The sequence below is a fragment of the Lissotriton helveticus genome, chromosome 2_2 (assembly GCF_964261635.1).
Source record: "Lissotriton helveticus chromosome 2_2, aLisHel1.1, whole genome shotgun sequence".
Lineage (NCBI taxonomy): Eukaryota > Metazoa > Chordata > Amphibia > Caudata > Salamandridae > Lissotriton > Lissotriton helveticus.
Window position 1 is genome coordinate 52,723,348 of NC_136060.1, and position 14,705 is coordinate 52,738,052.

Below are 14,705 nucleotides of genomic sequence, written 5' to 3' on the forward strand. Positions count from 1 at the left end.
GGAACTTGGAGCCCCAATGTCCGCTGGAGACAGGAAGGTAATCTTCCTGTTAACAAAATACAGAAAGTACACACCGTACATTAAATTGTACACATAAAACCACATAACCTCACAGACACCGCACAAACAAGACACACATGCGAACAGGGACGAACTCTTCTTCCCTGACACCGAGCCCTGAAAATGAGCCAATGAATCAAAAATTTTCTTTTTCGTACTTATTCACTTTTATTCCTGTGTTTCTGTCTTTCTTTGTTTTGCACAGTTAATATAATTACAACTTTAATCACCTGTACTTTTGCTTTTTGGCTGTTTGGGGGTCTTCTACTTGTTTTCGCCTGGGTTGACGGCTCTGGGGCCATTGCTGGGAAGGTCTAATACCGGATAAAACTGGTTTGGACAACATCCATGAGGAAAAAGTTTGTGCATTTTCTGACTTTTCGGTCAATGTAGCGTTTTCGGGGGCCTGTTTGGGGGGCTTCCTGGTGTTTGTGGGTGGGTTTCGGGATCTGGGAGCACTGCTGGGTATGAATAGTGTTGATAGCAAGAGGTTTGAAGGAAATCCATGGAGGCAGAGGGGAGTTAGGGCCTAGCTGCAGAGCGCTCGCTGAGTGATTTTGGAAATTTTCAGAAAAGTGACTAAGTCCCAATTTTTGAACTTTTGCTTTTTGGCTGTTTGGAGGGTCTTCTACTTGTTTTCGCCTGGGTTGACGGCTCTGGGGCCATTGCTGGGAAGGTCTAATACCGGATAAAACTGGTTTGGACAACATCCATGCGGGAAAGCCTTTTGGCACTTTTTGTAACTTAGGGTTCGTTAGGGTTAGCCCTAGCAGCAGGATTGCATGTGTTTCGGGGTGTTCTTGATTTTTGCAACTGAGTTCTGGGGTCTTCGAGCACTCGTGGGAATGTGTAATTTTGGTTGCAAGTGATTTGAAGAAAATCCATGGTGGGAAAGGGGGGATCACTTACTCTGTGAGAGGCACTTAGTGTTGAAAACATTTAGCCATTTACACTTAAAGGAAGAAAATGACACAGACTTAGGTTTAAGGAAAACAAACTTACTGTTAAACCCCCACCCACCAGACTCAAAAGCAGTAAAAAACAGGTATGCTCAGATAAAGTTTCAAAAAGTATATTTGTATGGCCCTAACAAAATAATCTCCCGCAAGACCCTCCCTAACCCCAACGATTGTCCTTCAAAAGTCCCAAAAAGAACCCAACTCCCAAATCCCACCCCCCAAAAGTCTCTAAAAAAGGGGCAAGGGACACTACGGCAGGATACTGTTCACTGTAGCGGCCAGGGCATCATACTCCTTGAGGAGGGTGGCATTGTCGGAGCGGAGGCCCTCCACCAAGTTCTTATAAGTTAAGACCTCCTGCTCCAGGTAGGACACTCTGAGGCATAAGCGGCGCTGGCGTGCCTTGCAACTCCTGTGGGGGGCAGCTGATGTCTTTGCTGCTCGGCGGTGGCGGTTGGCTTTGGTAGCCCGGCTCCGTACCGCTGGAGCACTGCGCTGGCTGGCAGCCCGTGTGGGCCCGGAGGAGGATGCAGCTGTCGCAGTAGATGTAGTAGTAGACTGCGTGTCCTCCTCCTCCAGGGCCAGCAGCCGCCTATATTCTGCGACAGTGGCATCCAGCCTCCGTTGCCGGGCCATTCGAGCCTGCTCCTTCCTTGATGGTTTTTTGGATTTGGAAGGAGCAACTATATAAAGAAGGAAAGACATAGTCTGTAACCAATGCTCTTAAGATTAACACAAAATGATTGAGCAGAAAGTTGTGTCACAGTACAACTAGCACTTCTTCATCCTTGCTATAACATTAGTGTGAGTTTAAGGAACAAATTCTACGAGCAGTATGGACTTCCATTACAGTCGACTATGACAGTACACCAGTCTTATTCTTCTTCTTCTCTCTTGCTTAGGAAAATTGGTACGTTATCTTCTGCAAGCCGGCATAATGCCAGCGCAGTGAACTTGCACCCAAGAAAAACAGACGCACACCATGATGAGTGAGACAGACTTGCGTTACTGTACCGGTACAGTACATGCAGGTGGTGAAGCTCATATTTTGCCATTACAGGTGGCACTGAGAATACTCTGTTAAAAGGGCTACTGCTTAATTAATTTAACTTTCACCCTACAGTGCAAATGAGTACTAGAGAAGGAAAAAGAAGAAACTAAATAATCTGATTATCTATCACTTCACATGGGATGTATTTGATTACATATGGGATGACTTTAGGTGCTTTGCTTTTTATTGAGTGAACAGTGATAAACCCACACATGAATGACGTACTACTACTAAACTAAAATTATTAAGAGAGGTAGGGAGGGTCCACCGTAATAACTGGATATATGCTGTGCTTGCAGTTGCAATACAAACTACTGCTACTATTCATGGTAGTATTTGGACAAAATTACAACTTCTTTTCCTTGCCTTTCCTACACTGGAATGGACGTGCGGGTGCGGTGTTACATGCTCTTCAAAGTAACACTTAGTTCAACCAGTGACCGTCTACTCTCTCTAGATACACATATGCTATCTAAGAGTCAGATAGTACCATGATCCAGGCATCCATCCATTCAAAGTATATGCACACATACAGTTTCTGTTTCACCCACCAAGGCTGTTCTCCTTCCACCCATTCTTGCTTCATCATTCACCCACCCATGCACCATACCATATTCTTTCCTTCTCAGCCACCTCGGGGACCAAGCAAACACATATCATTCTTCTTTGCCAGTCATCATTAAATTTCTCGTCCTTCCACACTTACTTACACCCTTCTTACGCTTTTCGTTCATCCCATCCATCAAGTTCAGCTCAGATCTGAGTGGCATTCTTCTCGCCAAAAACTTCACAGCTAAGTCGAAGTACATTTAGAGGAGGCTACTACCTGGTTGATTTATAATACACCCGTGCAGAAAGCACACTCTGCAGTCTTCAATCTAAATAAGTAAGGAATATATAGCTTACCTCTGCCCGCCACCACCGTGTGAACCCTCACAGGCACATTGGTGTCGTCCGGCACTTGCACCGCCTCCTCCCCAGAAGTGTTGTCCTCCTCATCATCCAGCACCACCACCTCCGCGCTGGCCCTGCCACCAGATGTTCCACCTACAAAGTACATTTAAGATTGTTAGAATACACCACTCACTACTATATAATATTTGGTCTAGGAATAAAGAAATGTGAAAAAAAACAGAAAACAATGTAATACTTTGTGACTGTCTAATCTAAAGTAAAAATGTTCCTTTTTCAAGGGAAGGCTCAGTGCATAGAGCTATTGCTGACTAGAATGGGAGTCCAATGGAATTGCCAAATGTGCAATCTTAGTTAGCTACATAGACAGACTAATAAGAATAATCTAGTAATACCACAGGGAGTCATAGTCGAGGCAGGATAAGAATTTAGATACAGTCTACAAGAAGATCAAAGACGATTTAGAAAAAATCGAATGAGGAACGCTAGGAAAAAATAGGTACTCTATATTAAAATGAAAACTTACTGGGGCCAGCAAAGGAGCCATCGCCTGGCCGATCCTGGCCTTCTACAGCAGCAGCAACCACCTCCTCCTCTGTCCTCTTGCCCCTGGGGGGAGCTGATGTACAACATGAAAGAAAGAAAGACCCGAAAACATGGATGATTGTTGTCAACAAATACAAACATTTCAAAAGAACAATAACAAAATATTTTGGCGAAATAGCAAATAGACAACTATTCCACGGGATATATTGACCGATCTCATGTGGTCTACTACGTTTTTAGTATTGCTTGATTTGCGGACCGTCGACTTGGAAAGTTCTTATGTAACTCACTAAACAAACTACTAAAAAGGTTCGCCTAGGACTGGCAGGCAGCAGTCCGCAGCACGCGAAGTGACAGACAAAGTCCATCATGATTGCAGATCAGTGAATACTCAAACTATCAATCCACCACCACTATTTCTTCTTATCGCCATGTGTACAAAGGAAGGACTGGACTTGAGTCTGTAGGGGCTGATTAAGAAGCCCTTTGCGGCTCTTTTGCTCCATTGTTGCGTGACTTTTGTGACGCAGCGGCAGAACAAAAGAGGCGCCATGGTGCGGCGTATATTAACAACGTGACGCATATGGGAGATGCATCATGTTGTAAAGCCCTGCGCCATCAGGGGGCGTTCCGGCGCAAGGGAGGGCGTTCCTGCGCAGGAACGCATCCTAAAAGTGGCTGTGGGACATCTACAAGATTTCAATCAGTCACTTTGAGGACAATGATGCGTGACTCAAACCCTGCGCCTGCTTGAAGCAGAAGTATGGCTTGACGCAGCATTGGGGAGATAGGGCACTCCAGAGCATTGCTGGAGCTGCACCATCGTTGCGACGCAACTCCAGCAATGCGCCGCCTTTACGGCACAGAAGCGTAACGCTTCGGTGACGTTTCGGGCACATGGCGCGCCGCATTGTAAATACGGCGCACCATGGGTGGTGGTGGCGTGGCGCATAATTACTGGCGCATCCCTGCTACTTTGCAGGGATGCGCCGGTAATTAAAAATCTGACCCTTAGTGTCTAGCATTACGCAGTTCTTTAAACTACACTCATGCATAATTTCACAGGCCAATGAAATGAACACAAAATCAGAAACAAATAAGCATAGTAGCAGCGCTACTGAGAGGAGAGCAGTGCACCTGAAATGCACAGAAGATTTTGAAATATAATTTACCTACAATGTAATCAGCAGCATTATTGCTCTTGGTAAAAAACAAAAATTTGCAAGATAATAACACACAGAGCAGGAGAAAACAGAGTAGTAAAGAAATAGCTACTACTCACCAAGCCCGGGCATCTCAAGGCCGAGCAGGTCCTGGAGATCGCGTTCCCGGTCCAGGATATCCGTCCAACGGTGGGTGACCTGGTTGTAGGTGCGCCGGACCCGAGAGTGTTGGTACATGGCCCGGCACACCTTCTCCCACCGCTTCCGGCGCTCCCGGATCCCGTACCCTCTAGCGATCCTGCAGCCTGCCATGATGGTCCTGGGGAGGCAGCGCTGAACATAAAAAACTAGTGCGCCCACCTCCTCCGCGCTGAAGATCTCCCGGGGTTGGACATTCTCCCCCCTCAAACGCCCGCACGGGAGCCGGGCATGGGGTGCGGGACCCTTCCCCTTCTCGGGATGCTTCCCGGCTCCCTTTACCATGGTCTGGGCAGAAAGGAAGCTAAATAATAAAGAAGAAATAGAATAGGGAAGAAGAAAAGAAAAGAGTTTAAAAAAGTAGTTTAAAATTAACCAAAAGTAGCAGAAAACACAAAAATATAGAGCTAGAAAAATAGAGGGATAGATAATAAGTAAAATAGATCCAAAAAAAACTTCAAACAAGCAAAGGATGGCAGAGATTCAGAGAGGATACAGAAAGCATGCTCAGAACCATAGCAATGAATGAGAAACAAGATGGCCGCGCCCGTTCACGACCGCGTGGGTAAGTTCGCGCGAGATTTTCCTCGCGATCACATGCAAAATTGTACCAGCGAGCCGCACACTTTGCAAGATTACACATAGCGCCCAGAAACGGAATTACGTCACGCAAACAAGATGGCCGCGCCCATGTACGACCGCTAGGGTAACTTCGCAAACGTTGCGCTACAAGCGGCTTGCGAACACGCAAAAAATCACGCGAACAAACATGCCGCAAAAAAACAAATCCTGTATTCGCACGAATTTGCGGCTTCCGAAATCGATCTCGCACGAATTTGCGCCCGCGAATCGCGCGAAATTGCAGAAAAGCGATTTTTGCAAAACTGAAAGCACTCAGCAGGTGCAAAAGTTCAATATTAACATTTGTAACCATTCCCTCTAGTGCTTCCTGAGGGGCCCCTCCAGAGTTCAGTTGCCTATTTGCAACTATTCTATGACCCTGCTCTGACCCTCACAGCAGGCTCATAGAATAGCTACAAGTAGGCCACAAAGGTCCTGTGAAAAAAAATTGCACTGCAACAGAAAGCAAATTACAGATAAGGAAGCAGGTGCCAGACTGGCAGTTTAAATTCAGTGACACATTAATCAACCCCAAATTAATTCATGTCAGTTGAAGCAGGGCAGGTGTGCTTGCTTTTTTTCACCCCCATAATCTACAGTGATAAGCAAACCAGAGGGTGGCAGTGATGTACCAGAGGGTGGCATGGGTGTACCAAAGGGTGGCAGTGGTGAAACAGAGGGTGCTGTGAACCTGTGATGATGAACCAGACGTAGAAACAACATAGTCGCGGCCGTTGCGAGCCGACAAGTAAGTTCGCAATTGCGAACTGGTACAAAATCCTCGCAAACTGGCAGAAACCCTTGCGAACACAAAAAAAAAATCCGCAAATTCGCGGGAGTTCGCGGATTTTGCGGATTGCGAATCCGTAAATACGCAAGTTCGCAGATTGCCAATTCGCAAAATCCGCCCATGCTTAGTATTTTTTAAGAGGGTTTCCCCTTGAAAGAACAGTACCACAAAGGGTACACGTTACTTTAGGGGCATTTACCTTTTTTAGTCCCTCAGGAAAAGTAAAAAACTTCCAAATAAAAGAAGATTTCTCCTTCTTGGCTCGCTGGCGATATTCTAGGTGGGAGTCAGAAGAAGAAGAAGATGTTGTTTCCTGTCTTTCTGCCATCCTGTTGCTTTTTCTGCTTCCAGCTCCAAAAAGGGTCCTTCTTCCAGGAGGATAAATCAAATAGTGAGGGAAGTGGGCGGGGTTTTTTAAGATTCCAGAATAGTAACTAGTATTGTTTTTGAGTCACATGATTTGACGTGCGCGCACGGTGCACGAAATGACGTATTACTCGATTATTATAAAAGTTTCAAAACACACAAAGGAGGCAAGTAACAGACTCCCTGACCCCCTAGGTTTTCTCAGGGTGTCCCTTACAGACCCTGACGGCCCAAAAAAACATATTTTTAAAAAAAATAAAAAATCGCGAGGTGCACGCACCCTTCGGCCGCCATTTTGTGTTTTTCAAACTAAGTGAAGGGGTGCCCGCACGGTGCGCGTAAGCAAAAAAAATAAAAATGTGAGTGTTTTGATGTTGTATTTATATTCATAATAAAAAACATAAATTTTTCACACATATTTTATTTAGGGGTTAGCATTTAAAAAACCTTGCAAATTCACTAAAAAAAACATAGGTTTCACACACGTTATAGTTAGGAATTAGCATTTAAAAAACCTTGCAAATTCACTGAAAAAACCATAGGTTTCACACACATTATAGTTAGAAATTAGCATTTCAAAAACCTTGCAAATTCAATGAAAAAAACGAAGGTTTCATACCATTTATAGTTAGCCGAACAATTTACTCATACAAAACCATTGAAATTCCCACGTTATAGTTAGTTGTACTCACTATAACTGGCGCGCCCGCAATGCACTGCTAATGACGTCACATATTACATCACTCATCACATAGTCAGTGACATCACTCATGACATCACTGATGACATCTCAAATGACATCACTGATGACATCATCCTTGTGAAAGAGTGGCAGACCCTCTCTCAGTGTAATATAAGTTTTGATACACACATTGAAAAATAGAAAGAAAAAATGTCAATACAATGGAGAAACTAATTCCAGTTACAACAATCTATTCAGTAATTGCAAAATCTACATACACATTCACTCATTCACCAACATTTCTATATAGTTACTCATACACGTACTCAATCATCATATGTACTCATTCACCTATACATCTTGTTACACACCGACACTCATCCTTAGAGTTACTCACACACATACTCACACATGCAAATACATTATAAAACAACCATTCACTTGCTTATACAGCTATACATACACCACAACTCTTACTTCTACAGAAACGTACACATACTTTTTTTCTAAAACAATCACTTATAGGAACAAAAACTTATTTATTCAGGAACTCTTACAATCTCTCACTCTCACACATACTTGCCTATATGCATCAATTCTCACATATACTAATTTAAAACATATGTAGTTACTCATAAAAATTTATAATCGAGACAGTCATTCACTCACTAACACACCAATACACACACTCATCCACCCATACAGTCCTGCACACATGCTGTCCTCAAAACATATGCAAACAGTAAGCCACTCATTCATTCATCTATGCACAAAGTAATACCCCCACCAAACCATACAGACACTCATACTAATGCTCAAAAAACTAACTAATAACCCATATAGACACCCATGTAGCTACTTACTAACCCAAGCAGCCGTCTATAGATAAAGGGAGACAGTGATACAGATATTTACAAATGTAAACAATAATTACTAATACATGTATTTAGTAAGATACACTTAATAAGTCAGTTATACAATCAACTAAAAAAAACATCCATTTAGACACTTATTTAACCGTTTGTTTTTCCATCGACGTTTAGGTGCACATATATAAAACATTTTTTTTTTCAGAAAGACACACATTCACTGGATGATGTCATCAGTGATGTCATCAGTGAGCTCATTTGAGATGTCATCAGAGATGTCATGAGTGATGTCACTGACTATGTCATGAGTGATGTAATATGTGACGTCATTAGCAGTGCATTGCGGGCGCGCCAGTTATAGTGAGTACAATTAACTATAACGTGGGAATTTTAATGGCTTTGTATGAGTAAATTGTCCGGCTAACTATAAGTGGTATGAAACCTTTGTTTTTTTTCAATGAATTTGCAAGGTTTTTTAAATGCTAATTCCTAACTATAACGTGTGTGAAACCTATGTTTTTTTCAGTGAATATATATATATATGTATACATATATATATGATATATATTGACTAGCATAATTAAGATTTTGTATTTTAGATTGAAGTTAATATTTTACATGTATTACTATTTTTATATATATGTATATATATCTTTATATTAATAAATTTAACATAAAAGAAATCAACATAATGTAAACTAAATAGCTTTTTAATCATATTGAACTATTTGTTTATATCTATAGCTATCTCTATGCAGGATGGAAAACAGCCGTCGTAAAACAAGCACCCCAAGCACAGACACCAACCTCCTTCTTATGGTGCCGACACGTTTCGGGCTGGATGCCCTTCTTCTTGGGCACTCCCACTTACAATGGCATTACGGATACCACCAGAAGATCCCCTTCATTTAAATACTGATAACACTCAGGTGAGTAGTTCGCTTGGAATTATGGGACTGGTAGTTTTAATTTTTATTACCCATATATATATTACCTACTGGCGGTCGCCAGTAGGTATATATAGTTAGGATTTTTTCTCTATGGGATTTTTGAAAATTCTATGTCTAATAACTTTGGAGTTTGTGGACGGAATTGGCTGAAATTGTCAGGAAAATGGCACATTTTGTTTCTGAGCAGCCCTTGAAAATTTGGGGGGGGTTCGTCAAGGGGGGGCCGAGAAAAAAGGGGGGTCCCAAAACGTGTTTTTAACATTGAGTTTTCCATAGGGCGGTTGGCCTCACTTTTAGCCCGAACGGCTGAATGGATTTGCACGAAACTTGGCAAAATTGTAGGGACTGGTAGCCCGATGTGCCTTTTGTAGGTCTCAATATATGTGCTACAGTGGATTTTGAGAAATTAACGTTTAAAAAAAGATATATATCTGTAACAGCGGACCGGGCAGCGCTCCAGGACGCGTACTTTTCGCGCAACGGAGCTTTGTGAAGCGAAGCTGATTGGTTCTCCGGCGTCTGTCAACATTCCAAACAGTCCGTAGCGGCCGCCATCTTGTCTCTCGGTAGGATCGAGAGACAAGAGGAGGCCAAAGCGAAGGGGCAAATGACCATAAGGGGGAATAGTAGATCCTCGCTGACCCCCTAGGTTTGATGTGGAGGTTTTAAAAGGGCCCGGCGGGGCAAAAAAAAAATAATAATAATAATCGAACGGCTGAATGGATTTTCACGAAACTTGGTAAAATATTAGGGACTGGTAGCCCGATGTGCCTTTGCTAGGTCTCAATATATGTGCTCTAGTGGATTTTGAGAAATTAACGTTCAAAAAAGATATATATCTGTAACAGCGCTCCGCTTCGCGTAACGGAGGTTTGCGAAGCTGATTGGTCATTCTGTCACTGGGCTATAGTTGGGCTACATCTGGCTGATATTTGGGCTACATTTGTTTTTTTTGTCTCTGGCGGCCATCTTTGGGCTACATTGGACTACATTGGGCTTCATTGGGCTTCATTGGGCTACATTGGGCTACATTTGGGCTCCAACATATATATAGGCCAATGTAGCCCAATATATATTTTTCAAAGTTAATTTTCGTAAAAACCACTGGAGCATATATCTTGAGACATAGCAAAGGCACATCGGGCTACCAGTCCCTACAATTTTGCCAAGTTTCGTGGAAATCCATTCAGCCGTTCGAGCTAAAAGTGAGTCCAACCGCCCTATGGAAATGAAGGAAATGAATGGGTAATTTGTAATTAGCAAATAGCTAATCGCAAACTAGGAATGGTAAAGAATCGCTATTTATTCCTTAAAGTTCGCTATTTAGGAAATGCAAAAAACGTTGATGATACATATGGCGGTTCATCTCGAACAAGATAAGAAGCATAGGGATAGATTTATGATGACTGGCGCATCACCAGGGATGTGTTAGTCATTCTGTGCCGCTGTTCCGTCACCTATGGTGTGCTGCATTTACAATGCGGCGCATCATGGGGCAAAAACAGCACAGATGCGTGATGTAACTGTGCCGTAAAGGTGGCGCATTGCTGGAGTTGTATCGCAAGTGTGATGAAGCTCCAGGAAGGGTCGGGGGTGCCCCTGTTGCAGGGTTTCTGTTCTCACACAGAACTATGGACAGAGGATTGGAACCTCGGCGAATTAGGGTGCCCCAAAACTCACCTTAGTACTCAAAAACCCCTTAGCAAGCTAGGTACAGTGTAACATTGGATATAACAAACTCTCAATGTTTAGACAATCCATGAACTTATAGTACCTCAGGATACGTGGAACTCATGAACAGTCGGTTGTTATATATTTCTTAGAAACCAGAACATGGAGTTAAGAAGAACACATGTGTATTTGAAATGTTTATTTACTAATGCCGTCTTCTCAGGCGTAGTATCTTAGATATTACAAGTACACATATTATCAGTAGCAAAATTACCAGCATAGTTACTAGTACATAAAAAGCGAATGGTGACAGTATGTTAACATGCTGTAAATGAATAAGAGTTATCAACACTTATAAGCAGCCACGGGCCGTGGAGGGAGTTACGGTGGGGCAGGGAGGCGGGGAGGGGGAGGGGCAGGGTGGAGAGGGCTCCACCCTGCCCCTCCCCCTCCCCGCCTCCCTGCCCCATCGTAACTCCCTCCACGGCCCGCGGCTGCTTATATCTCACCCTCCCTAATGCACATATTATATTATTTGCTAAGAAGGTCTCTTTGTGTTGGTTTAGGGCGTGCCCATACTTTAGTGTCTTAGATTTGAAGGAATCACATCAGCATACACCAGCTCTCTCTTCATGTGAACCGCATCAAGTGTTGTGTATGTGTGTTCGGCAAAGCAATATAAAACCCGCCTCATGCCCAGAATTGGCAGAAGCTGCACTTATGTTATGAGTATGAAGTCGTGGAGATCAGACCTCATAACAATTCTGTATCGTGTTGTTCTTGAAACTTCAGCAGTCGCTGTACAGATATAGTTTAACAAGTAAAGCAGATAGTAGAGCAATAACATATTATTCTCATGTAAATCACGATGAACTATTAGGTTGAAAGCTAAAGCAACAACTAAGTGTTGTGTGCAGAAGTTGCAAAAAAGGAAAAATGGCGTTTAAACCGGTAATGAGCCCATGCTAACTTAACACGGTGTAAAGATATCCAGGACCTAGATGACACCTCCCCATGATCCGGAAACGAACTGAATAGGATAATAGAAGTGCCATCTCATGAGAGCAGATTGCAACTTTATATGTGGACGGTCCACAAGGTAAAATATTAAAAACTAGGAAAATGTAATGCTAAAGAAAAATAAAACAGCCAAGTACTTTATCGAGTCTTAAGCCAATAGGCAAGCTAAATAATGAAAACTTGACAAATAAGTCAATGAATTGTCAATGAAATGCTAGTACTCAGCATATCAAAAATGAAAAGGTCTATGACATAACTGTGTATGCAAAATAAGCTGCAACAGCCTCCAATAGGAAGTCACCGTCTTCATCCGAAAAGAGTTCAGCCATCCAATTTAAAAGCGGAAAAGAACATACGTGCTCTCCCAGCACCGGATCCTCTATCACCATCAGAGGACAGCTCGGTGGGTTTTCAAGAAAGCTCTGTTCCAAGAAAGACTGTGTTGCCGCCAGTAAATTCCAGGGACCAATTAGTCCATGCATCAATGCCACAGCCATAATCCTTTCGCCAGGACAAACCAACTCGTGAGTAATGATAGGAGTCATCAGCTGATTAAAGTCGACGTCAGGAGAAACCGGTCCGCAGAGACACAAATCAATGGCCCAATCGAAATCACAGGTCAGGCAGTGAAATACAGGCTGGACACAGGTGAAGTAGGAGAATCGAAAAGATAATCCATATGCCGTGCTTAATATCGCCAACGGCATTGTGCCATAATATTCTAGCATGCGATTGCGGAACAGTGTCAGCAGCTGCAGGGCGGGAGGTTGCATAGGAGGGACATCCATATTTAAAAATGTAAAAAAGCACAAGAGCGTCCGCTGGTAATGCAAGTAAAAATGGCAATCCACGAAGCAGAGTGGAAAAAATAGAATGAAAGAAAGCAGGGATGACTCCAAAGATTTTCTCAAATGAAGTCACGAGACCACTGGTAACAACTTTAAAAAAGTGCGCCAGGGCCTTTGTGGAGGATGCGTTAAAGATAGTCCGAACCATCTTGCTGAAATGGAAAGGCAAATCTGAATTGAAAAGGGTCTGCACCTCTGTACGGGTGTTCGCTATGTGAAGCACGAAAGTTTCACGGGCCGAACTCAAGGCCACCTCTCTCTGAGACAAAAGAGCTCTTATTCTTGCCATGCCGTTGAAATCTGCTCCCAAGGTTGGTATTTGTGGCGAGATTGAAAACTCCCTATGTTCATGTGTGGGAGGAAATAGAACATTTCTGCAGCAAATAACCCGTTCACTTACTGTTACGATAAAAGGAATACTTTTAATTAACCCAGAACAATCTTCATTATTGAGCATCAAATAACTACCATTTTCCAACAACTTGAACGTGGGGATGATAGCAGGAACTGGCGTGCCTTGCAACACGCAAGCCATATTTGGTCGGTGTTTGTTGCATGAACCGTGTAACTGTATGTGCCTACACATTAGTGAATGATCTGGCGTCTCAGTGCATTCCTCTCCATTCAGATAAACTTCTTGATCATCTTTGAAACATCTGTATGTGTATGTAAGCGACCAGACCTCATGAAGAAAAGCACTACCTAAAGGTTCATAACGACCTATTGGTATATATTTCATACAATTTGAAAACTTATATAAAGCAAAAGGCAGCGTTATTAAACCGTGGATAAGGCACGTTGCCAAAAAACCCGCAATCCTCTGCTGATGATGTCACTGAGCATGTCATGAATGATGTAATATGTGACATCATCAGCAGTGGATTACGGGTAATAGTATCTCTAGTTTACTCCCCTATAGCTGTCTTTCTTTTAACATAAGTGTCTGTTTCCTTCCCTTATACTTACTGTTTTTGGTTCGCTTCCGGTTCGCGTACCGGCGAGCGAACTGGGAAGCGAATTAAGAGAAATAGAGGTTGGCACATTTCCAAATATTGTACCAATTTTTTAATAACGGGGAGGTAGTTCTGAAAAGAACTTTTTTTTTATTGTTTTTGTTGTTTTATATTTTTTTTATTATTTTTCGGAACATTTTTTTACTTTTTTTGAATTTTTCTGAAGTTTTATATTTTTTGGGGTTTTTCTTGGAGGGGGCAATGAAAACGTAGCAAATGAATCCATCGCAAAATACGCAGATGTGTTTTACTTCACCAAATCTCATTTGTATATTTGGCACCATCTCCCTGCCCTCTGGTCCCGTTACTTCCGGTACAACAGATCTTCTGGCCATAATAGGGAGATTATCTAGGTCGTTCCGAAACTGTGCAGCACTGTAGTTGTTAGGATGCCACCTAGTCATATGGCGATGCATTGTGTAGTTTCCGAAACTGTATTTTTTCTCGGTTCCTCTGGACAGTCTATCTTGACATATAAGGCAAGTTACGTATCTTGCATTTACTTTTTTCTGACCTTTGGGAATTTTAAAAAATTGCCAAATGAAGTTTTCTTTCCGGTGAGACGTCCTGGGCTCCTCAGGCAAAAACTGCCTCTCTTCGTGCTCGTCGTTCTGTTCCTCTTCTTCCTCTTCTTGTTGAATTATAACTTGAGCAGGTGGTCCACTCTTCCTTGGATGTGGTGGAGGTGGTGGGGAAGCACCAGCTGAAGCTACTAAAGAAGCCATTGCTCAGTGATCACAAAGGGTCTTTCTCTCACAATGATGAAAGTCAGAGTGAGGAAAGAAGGAGGGATTTTCATCATTTGGGAAAAACAAGAGTTCTCAACCAATGAAAAGTGTTCATTTTAGATTATATGACCTAGTCTTACATCATTAGGAAACCAAAAGTGAAATGAACCAATGAAAAGTGTTATTACCAAGTCACATGACCTGCTGTGTTTACGTTAAGCGCTTTGCAGGGCCTCCCGGTTTGCTTCCAGAAACCTG